The following is a 9,861-nucleotide window of genomic DNA, read 5'->3' as shown; positions in this document are numbered from 1 at the left end:
GATATTTTTACTGCGATGATTTTTCCTCTCCCATCTGCCCCACCCCTCACTATTGAGCATGGCAGCATGGCTTTCTCCGCCACCATTTGCACTGACTAGCTGTTGGGGCGCGCCATGGCGCGCCGCCTGAGAGGTAGCTCGGGCGGTGCTAGATGAAAAAACGTCCCTTTCAATTTCCTGTCATATATTTGGACATGCAAGTGCTGAAAGCCTATCAAACTTATTATAGTAAATCATAATTGCAATGCAGAGCACGCTGTGTGTAGTGTAGGCAACGCACCCTTACATTTTCTTTTTTGCGTTGTTAGTAGCAAATGTACATGCAAGTGATGAGGGCCTTATAAATGTATTATATTATACTTTAAAAAACAATTTGAGATGCCATCACAGGCAATGCACAGCAATGTATTGCAGCCATGAGACTTGCCAGTGAAGAGCAGCTGCTCATCTGCACCATCGTCAAGGCTCTCCAGGCCATACTAACTCTGCTCGCCATCATAGTAGTCCACAGTCCACATCCCTCTGACGGGCATCGCAGAAGAAGTAGTGGTCGTCGTTGTAGACACCGGGGGTGTCCAGGACGGAGGGCGCAATGCAGAACCGGAACGCTGGCGTCTCGTCGATGGAGAATTCCCTGTTACCGTAGTCCAGCTGGTCGTTGCGCTTGCCGTCAAGGCCCACACCGCACTGCCACATCGTCTTCAGCAGGCGGAGGTTGTGCGCCGCGCTCCCCTTGCACGACCAGAGCACCTGATCAGGACCTTCCTGATCGTTTTACATGTGATTTTGATCAACATGGCCATCATAGAACCAAATATCTCCCAACAATCCAATATGCTACAATAGCAAGGAACATCTACTAAGTAAGAACTCTGGAAGAAGAAAGAAACTAATTAGGCGGGGAATGATGTCTTACAGCTAGTGGATGCTAGCATCTTGGAGTTGCCATGCTCCACACCCCTTACACCGCCCCCTGCTCCACGCCTTCCAGGCACGGCTGCTACTCCTCCTTGGCAAGATGTTTGAGCAGAGTTACAACCTAAAACAGAATTCGTACACACATGTTTTGTGAGAAGATAGGCCTAAGGATCATTTACAGGCAGTTATAAGCAAATGGGTACAATACATTTTCCACTAATACATACACAAATTATAAGGCTACAAATATACGAGTATCATATATTATTAACACCAGTTTTGTTACTTAGAAATCAGAACACAGAGAAAGAAAATGGGGGTATCATATATTATTAACACCAGTTTTGTTACTTAGAAATCAGAACACAGAGAAAGAAAATGGGGGATAAAATCACACCCACCAATTCCAAGGGAAGATAAAACATGAATGGACAAACACATCTGTTGGAAAGGATATAAATTAGAGTATAGAATCACCTTGTAAGCCAGTGATTCCCATCACGCTGTGATGGGAAGGAGGCCGGGAGAACGTCGCAGCATGACGAGCCCTATCCATGCCGACTGTAGCCCTCGACCTGATGATATGCAGCCCCTCGTTGCACTGTGTTTTGTGTGCCACACAGACCATCCCTCCGGTGCTTACTATTCACATAGAAACAAAAACTAAAGCACATAAATGCATGTTATTAACATCAGGAAGATCTATATGTAAAACTTATATACTGCATATTCTCTTGACATGTAGAAGTAATATTCCAAAAAGGATAACATAAAAAGCAAAGAAAATTGGCAGTAAAAGAAATAGCTAGTTAGGAAATAATTTCATTTTTATGACAAGCTAAATAGAGATGGATAATATTGTGTCCATCTATATTTCATTATGCCAACTTGGATTTGCATATATGTCACATAGTTACCAATATGACTTTTTCTTCAACAGATAAATCCATTCATCTAACTGTAAGGATTGATAGTCCGCCACAAGTATAAACATTACTATCTAGTAAGATATTTTCAGTCTTTTTGAAAGGAACCAAGCCATTTTCAGTTGACAGTTTATACAAATACATACCCAGACACCAGCAAAGTTGCCGGAATTTCCCGTTCGATTCAGTGCTACTTTAGAATTAGAAGAAATTGTGAGGCAGATCACAGTTTTTGTTGGGCTAATGCCATTCTTTTATCCTGCAAAGATTAGAGACATACAACACATTTCTGAATTTAATTAGCATGAGTACCTGTACCATAAATCCTTCCCGCGTGTTGATAAAATTACAACACCTGCGGGAAGATAACGCAGACATCAAAAAGAGGCCAAGACATGGACTGGATTTGATATGTACATGTCAATAAAATGAGTGATATATATGGAAAACAGCAAAACGAAATTAAGTAAAAAGAAACGCTGCTATAGTCCATCAATACGTATTTCTAAAACTGAAATATAACCGTGCCCAATGGGAGGGCCTTGACGAGATGCTGGCCCTCTCCGCCGCATGCGACGTCGCCATCCCCCCAGAGTTGTAGGTCAAGGAGGGGCCGACGATGAGCACCCTTCGTGGCATTGGTGGGCCAGTCCTGGACGTGGACGGACATGGTGCCGTGCACGCCGGAACACGTCCGTGCCGACCGTGTGGGTGGGCGCCGTTCCCGCCACTGGAAGAGGTGTTGCAGGCGCCTCCGGCCTTGCAGCCGCTGCAGGGGCAGCCTGCCCACCTATGAAAGCCACCACCGTACATCGACCTCACCATGGATGACGAAGAGGAGGACGGCGACGGCATCGAAGACGACCACGGCAGCGGCGTCAAATCTATCTTTTTTTATTTGAGTGATCTGGTCCATCTATGATTGTTCATACGGGATGCAATTTTGTCCTGCAACTGTTTTTACTGCAATATTTCAAAACTGACGCTGATGCAACAAATGAATGATGTCTGGGCCAAAAGAATTCGATACTTAGAATTTATATGGATAAAATACAAAATATGCAATCCATATATGGAGATCATTACCACATGGCACATGTGGTAGGCAATTCAAACTTGATGAAAATAAATATTGAGATCGTTGTAACTTCACAAGCATTAGGATCAAATTAGATACACTAAAGATATGAAATAATTATAATACCAGGTTTGACATCAGTAAAATTAACTCTTGAATAATGAAACTCTGAATCAGTACCAAGATGAATATCTTTTGGAAGAAATGAAGGATCCCAGCGTTCCAATTCCTCCGCCCAAGTATAATGCGGAACAGCTGGACACACTATTAATAGAGGCCCCTCGTCCTTTAAGCAACAAGCTATTGCAATTGCCAGCATTTAAATAAATGAGAACATACTGCTTCCCCATTCTGTTCAAGAAAATAATACTGCTTCAACATGGAAAAAATATTACGCTCAAAAGCAGATATGATGATTTCTTAATAAGGTCTAAAAAGCAAGTGCTATATAATTAACTGTTCAGTAAAATAGACATAAAATTCCTATCCGTTACTGCCCAAAACGTATTGATGCAAGCTCAATATCAGTGTGCTCAATATCGATATGCTAATTTACTGTATTTTGCATTTGTAACACCATGGAACAAACAATTTTCTGCATATAAACTATCCGCACGATAGTTATACACAAAATACAATATGCTCACCTGGTTAGTCTTGCCAAGCCCATCTCATCTGTAATAAGGCAGCGCCCTTGCCTCCGAAGCCCAAATTTGACACCTTCAAGTTGGAAGGTAGAAGTGCATCTCGTAATCGACGTGGCAGCTTCATGAGAAGCTCATCAACTTCTTTATCAGAAGCGCAATTTGTGCCAGCATTTTGAACAGCACGGCTTGTTCTATAAGGTATATCTTGCACAACAACGCCAGTCAACTTCTTCAAGCATTGCAACACCAGCTCATAGTGCACAAGTTTAAAGACAGAAGAAACATGCCCGCTTTGACTTTGTGTTGTGGAGAATGGTACAGCCTACCAACAATAAGAGGGAAGAATATCAGTTTAGATTCTAGACCAAAAGGCTTATCATCCAGAAAAGGGACTAAGAAGTAAGAACCAGATGAACATAATTATTACAACAGAAGATTATTTTATGCTTAAAAGCATCCACAAATTATTCGATCCCCAAAAGGATTACTCTAAAATGTGATATAATCACCATTTACTCCCTTCAGTCCTATAAAAGTGGCCATTTCAGACATCTTAATTAGCGATCTTCAAAATACAAAAATGTATATTGCGAAAGTACTTTCCGAAACAGATTCACACATAGGATTTTCAAGTATCTAACCTAAACATTTTGCAAAGATATTATCAATCAAAATTTCAATAGTTTGACTATATATCCTTGTCCAAAGGTATGTTTTACAGAACAGCAGATACTGTGAAGATAATTTAGTTCCAAGGCTTGATTGTAGCATAAAATTACAACATGGTAAATTTTGAGAAAGATCAAGCTTCAGTTTCAGGCTTTAATCACTTGGTCACTAATTTCAGAAAAAAGAAAGACAACGGCCAGTGGTCACCAGATGAACAAGGTTAGGAATCCTTTGTGCCTGCTAGTTCAGAAAAACTAATACACCTAAATGGAGGAATGGTCAAGCACAAAGTCCCACTATGAAGTCTGCCCTATGTGATCTAAGCACTTCAGGAATCAATCCACCTATAACTTATGCCTCTTTTCATTCTACCATTTAGAGAGAAAAATCAGGAAGTAAAATCCCAGTACATGTAACTTACAAGGGAATAACAGCTTCAGATTCGTCGCTCTGACCTCTCGTCACACAGCTCATAATACAATGGGAAAAGGTCTACACCAACAGAAAAAAGCATAGTGATATGCCACAAAAATCTAACCTATCTTGTGAGCAATCTATCAATCACAAAAAAAGAAAAAAGAAAATGAGCCTCAAAGAAAGTCAAGACATAGGAGATAAAAAAGTAATGAAACAGAATATGAGTCTCCTAGAATCACTTGACCAGCTCAAAAAATAAAGAGCCACACGAAGCTATTCTCACCTGATATAGCTTGGTTGCTCACACTCGCATCCATCCAGCGAGTCCTGCAATTCAGAGCCGCGAGTGGCAGCCGACCCCTCTGTCCACCAACGAGGCCAGCAAGCCGTAGAGGAAGCCGGCGACCTGCTGTCACTCACACACACACACACACACACAACATGAATTTTGTCAGTATTTGCACACACACACACACACACACACACTCAATTTCAGAGATGGCTAGAGAAGCAAAGTTTTTGACAAGCTGAAACTGAAATATAAACAATGCATTTAAGCATAAGGAGAGGCCATTTTTAGTACGATGAGGCTGATAACAATTGTGACAATAAACATAACTGAAACATAGAATAAAACATGAACAATTTGTTTAGCTGACCACCCAAGATTTATTTATTTAATTGACCACACAAGTGCTGATAACAATTCCTCCATTATATACATGATGTTCACGACATGAGCAAGCACAGAATTCAATCACTACAGGAGCAAGCACCAAGCACGCACAAAGAGGAGCACCAAGCATTCTGAAGTCTGAACATCTAGATTCTAGAATAAAAACAATCTACAAAGCACCAAACACGTACATAAGAATTGGAGATCACTACGGGGAGCTAGCACATAACTGCAGATTCTAGCTCATAATAGGAGCAAGCACAAAGCACTAAACTGCAGAGGACGGAGAAACTACAGAGGATAGCACAAGTGCCATCTCTGACGACTTCGCCGCTGGCGGTATGAACCGCGTACGGGTACAGGATGGCGGCCGCGGGATCTTACTTCTGAGATGGTGAGACCGTCCATGAATTCTTCCAGTCCGAGGCCGCGGCGAGGAGGCCCATGCGCGCGCTGCCGGTGTGCCGGTGCCCGACGGCCGTGCTCTCATCGTCTTGCGCTTGGGTCCCGGTCGCCCTCCTCGTCTATGGAGACAAGAGGCTGCTGCACCAAATCTGAGAGAGACGAAAATAGAGGCGAGGATCAGAGCTCGAGCGGAGTAGAGAGGAGGAGGAGGGGGCAGAGGATGAACTCACAGGTGCAGAGAAGGCACGGCCCAACGCACCGCGTGCACCTCATGGCCATCGGGCGTGGGAGGACCGTCCATGAGGCGGAGCCACGCGGAGGCCGCCAGAGCCTCGCCGGCGACGAAGGGGACGCTGCGTCGAAACCCTAGCTACGGCTGAGGGTCGGGAGCGAGCACGGAAAACCTCTCGTGACGGATTTGGACGGATGGGAGGATGGAGCGGTGAGACGGGTGGTGTTTGGTGTGCCACCCGCCGCCGGGACTCACCGGAATCGGCCGGCATGGGTGGTGGCGGCGGCGGCGGCGGCGAGGGGTTGCAAGAGGAGAGAGAGCTAGCGAGACAGGAGACGAGAGGGCTTGCGTTTTTAACTTTTCCTTTCGGCACAGTAAAATCCACGTGGCATAGGCGAGGAGGCGCCCTTACCGCGACTGTTAAAGGGTTGTATGGTGCGCATATGCATGAATAATGGCCTTGCATGTGCATCGAGTGGGACCTATAGACAATAGATTGCAACTTCTTGTTGGCATGGCATTGTAGCATGGCTTTCTCCACGACCATTTCTAGTGATGGCACACATGAATGGTGCCCTAGTGGCTCCCTCAATTTCCAGTGATGGCACACATATGCATGGATGGTGGTCCTCCATTGCATCGAGCAGGACCTATAGCCAATAGATTTCATCATCCTGATGTCATGACGCTATAGCGTGGCAGGACCTTTGGACTAGGCCGAATATGTCCATATGGCAAGAAATGATGAGGCGGTGGCGACGAAGCAACTAGAAGAGACATAGTAGAGTACAAAACACCCTTTTGGCAAATTCTCTTTTGGCACCAATGGCGTAGGACTTTTCCACATCACGAGTCGTCTAAAAGGTGCTTTGGCTGAGCATGTCGAGGCTGGTTGACGAAGTTGACATATTTGGTTTAGAAAACATCCGTATTTGTATGTCTTTTACTTGTTGATAGTGTTGGCTCGAAGGTTTGCTTCAGGGTGATAGCCCAATGTTTTTGGTTTGCATAGAAAAAATGAGAATGGTTTTTTGGTCTGTATCATGCTGCTCTATTGGTAGATTATGGTCCACGATGATGATAAGTTTTTTGTTCGACTGAGGATATGTTGTCCTATGACTAATCCAAAGCTAGATACATTAGGATTTTCATTCCGATATTGACACGTAGCATAATTTTCAATAATATCATAGTTGTGTATAAGATCCATTTAAAATACGTTTTGATGAGTTTTGAAAATAAATGTTAAGTTTCAACCCCTGAAACTTAGTAGAGCGACTGGTAAAAATCACAATATTTTGTGCCCAGGACCGACAAAAAAATGTCTTATAATTTTATCTATGAAACTTGGTAAGAGTGAGAGAGAAAATTGTAAGTTTCAGTTGAAAAATCGTAGGTTTCAACGATTGAAACTTAAAACTTACCGTGGCCTCGTGCGGGATCCAACTACTTCGCGTATCATGAGGTAATAGAGCCGGGCAGGAATTGGCAGGTGCGTGCCCCGGCACGTGCCTTGCTCTACGAATTTCCGTATCATAGTGAAAGGTCCCTTCCCTGAGTACTAGTTGCATGAGTGTACACGTTACTTGTGCATATCCCTACCTCGTCCTAAACAATAGAGCAAAAGTTTAGTCTTACTTGCTACTCCCTCTGTCCGAAAATACTTGTCATCAAAATGGATAAAAAGAAATGTATCTAGAACTAAAATACGACTAGATACATCCCTTTTATTCATTTTGATGACAAGTATTTCCGGACGGAGGGAACGGTAGAGTCATATCCAAAACAAGAGAGCAAAAGCATGTAACTTTGTTTTCATGGCTACGAAAGGATCTGCCACGACATCCTACATGGCATCGTGACCGATGCTAATCTGGATTTATCTTTAGGCATTTCTATGTATCTTGTAATCCTATGGGGAGTTTATAATCGTACTTGAATACTTAAGATGACAGTGCAAGCACTAAAGCAGCCAGTTGTCCATATTCAATTTCGGGCCTGTTTTGTTTATGTGCACTTTCTTGGTATATCTCGTACCTGAGGTTTTGGATGTAAGTGCACATTAAGTTATCATCGATTGACGTGATTCGACATAGAGATTCGGAGGATGCTAACGTGTTTTATAGACGATCCAGAACAAGGAGAATTGTCTAGGTTATCCAGCCCATAAAGTTGTGCCAAACAATTAGACCTTAGTTGCACCTGTTGCCGCCAGGAAGCTGAGTTGTTCAATTGCATGGATAAATAGCGACACGCGCCAGAGAGTGCACTCAGCAAAATAATCTGATGGCGGAGGAATTGGGTAAGTCCAGGAAATCATATCTGGTGTGAAAGCTCGCGTCTAATGGGTGTGTGTATGTGTATTACGTTGTACGCGACCCTACTACCCATTAAAAAAAGGGCGAAACTGCAATCGCATAGTCATTAGCAATGTCTAATTGAACTGAAATTGGTAGCTTGGAACGAGCTACTTACGCGGTTGAATAACGTTCATCTGATAGAGGTTGGGATGAGCTTTGTGGGAACCTTCTCAGAACGTAATATTTCTTCGTTAGATCTTAACTTGGAGTTATGTAAATTAATTGCTCGTAAAAAAATCACAATATTTCATTGGTATTTTGCACGAGTGTCATTTTAATAAAAATAATAATCTGTGATGATTAGGTTTGTGGTGCGATTGAGAACAAACTATCACGAGCTTGGAATAATATCAGATTTTTCTTTACCAATATTGATGCTTAGCATTATTTTCAATAACATTATAGTAATATGTATGGGACGTCGGATCGCTGGACCAATGTCCAGGAAACCCCTTGTCCTAGTGAAAGCTCATGGATCACAGTTGTGAGTGCTAGTGGCATGAGTGGTACTCAGTACGTGGCGTGTGACCCTACCGTGTTGTAATAATGGAGCAAAAGCGCGATGTTCTCTGCTACTGCAACAGAAGAGGTTGAGTTTACGTGTTGCACGCCCCCACCGTATCTGAAGGGAGAAAGAACAAAAGCGCGAGCTTTGTTTTGGTGGCTACGAAAAGATCTGCCACGTAATCATGACTGGCGCTAATCTGGATTGCTTTTTTATGTGTTTCTTGGTATGATGGGCCTCTCCCCATTGCCTGTGGGGAGTTTATTATAACTAGATGACCCATTGCGCCAATGGCGCAAAGGCCGTGTGGAAGCTAATTATTGTGAGAGAATGCATTAATATATTTGTTGCTTCAAAAGAATAGCTAATGTACTATATGCAGTGAGCAGATAAGATTGGAAATGGTGCACTAAGTCATGTAGGAAAGTACTATTGACTTTCTGCAGATGTAGTAGTTGTTGATGATCGTTTGTTATATAAACAGGAATTTAATTGCTTTTAATTTGTTGCATACACCGTGATTGGAAGACGTGATCACAGGGAAGCTCTGATGAAAGCATTGAAGCAAAAGCATGCATAAAAGGAAGTTTGTTTCTTGAGTCATAGTTTTCAGGAAACAATAGCAGGAGAGGAGTCCTTCACAGAGAGAACAATATAATCTAAAGATCATAGCCTATATAATACAATACTTTTTACCATAGGAACAACAAGGGAAGACTAAAGTTTATATATAGCTTGCTCGGAGTTTTCCAAAAGGGGAAAGATCTTGGTCTTATTGATATGAAACAAAAGGTGGCTGTTTTAGTAACCACTGAAGCATGCTGGCCAGGATACATTGACCAAAGGCTACCAGTAACTATTTCTGGTTGCTTTGAGGTGCTGCCCAAAATTATAGGATGTCCGATGTCGCTTGAAAAGTGTGTTATATTCAGAACTGAGAGCATGCCTGCTGAGAGCGTGCTTGACGGTGGTTAGATTATTTAAAAAAGAAGTGGCTATTGTGTACGGTTAAGCTAGGGAAGTGAGTA

At 42.8% G+C, this 9,861-nt stretch overlaps 1 long non-coding RNA gene across 14 annotated transcripts; it reads right to left on the bottom strand.

Moving 5' to 3' along the window:
* Positions 1–330: 330 nt before the first annotated feature.
* Positions 331–6,429, bottom strand: LOC123122223 (uncharacterized). 14 transcript variants are annotated; one of them, XR_006460118.1, is made up of 11 exons: positions 5,967–6,425; positions 5,716–5,885; positions 4,939–5,064; positions 4,660–4,730; positions 3,570–3,891; positions 2,368–3,273; positions 2,157–2,199; positions 1,991–2,103; positions 1,396–1,560; positions 917–1,039; positions 331–837 (listed from the first exon to the last, which is right to left on the bottom strand). It is a non-coding gene; the product is annotated as an uncharacterized lncRNA (long non-coding RNA). The 14 variants fall into 14 exon arrangements; XR_006460117.1 differs by having other exon boundaries at positions 2,157–3,273; positions 5,967–6,426; XR_006460114.1 differs by having other exon boundaries at positions 1,991–2,199; positions 5,967–6,423.
* Between the last annotated feature and the right edge of the window lie 3,432 nt (positions 6,430–9,861).

This window comes from Triticum aestivum, chromosome 5D (genome assembly GCF_018294505.1).
Source record: "Triticum aestivum cultivar Chinese Spring chromosome 5D, IWGSC CS RefSeq v2.1, whole genome shotgun sequence".
Classification (NCBI taxonomy): domain Eukaryota; kingdom Viridiplantae; phylum Streptophyta; class Magnoliopsida; order Poales; family Poaceae; genus Triticum; species Triticum aestivum.
The sequence above is the reverse complement of the archived record's forward strand: the minus strand, read 5'-3'. Positions and strand labels throughout refer to the sequence as shown.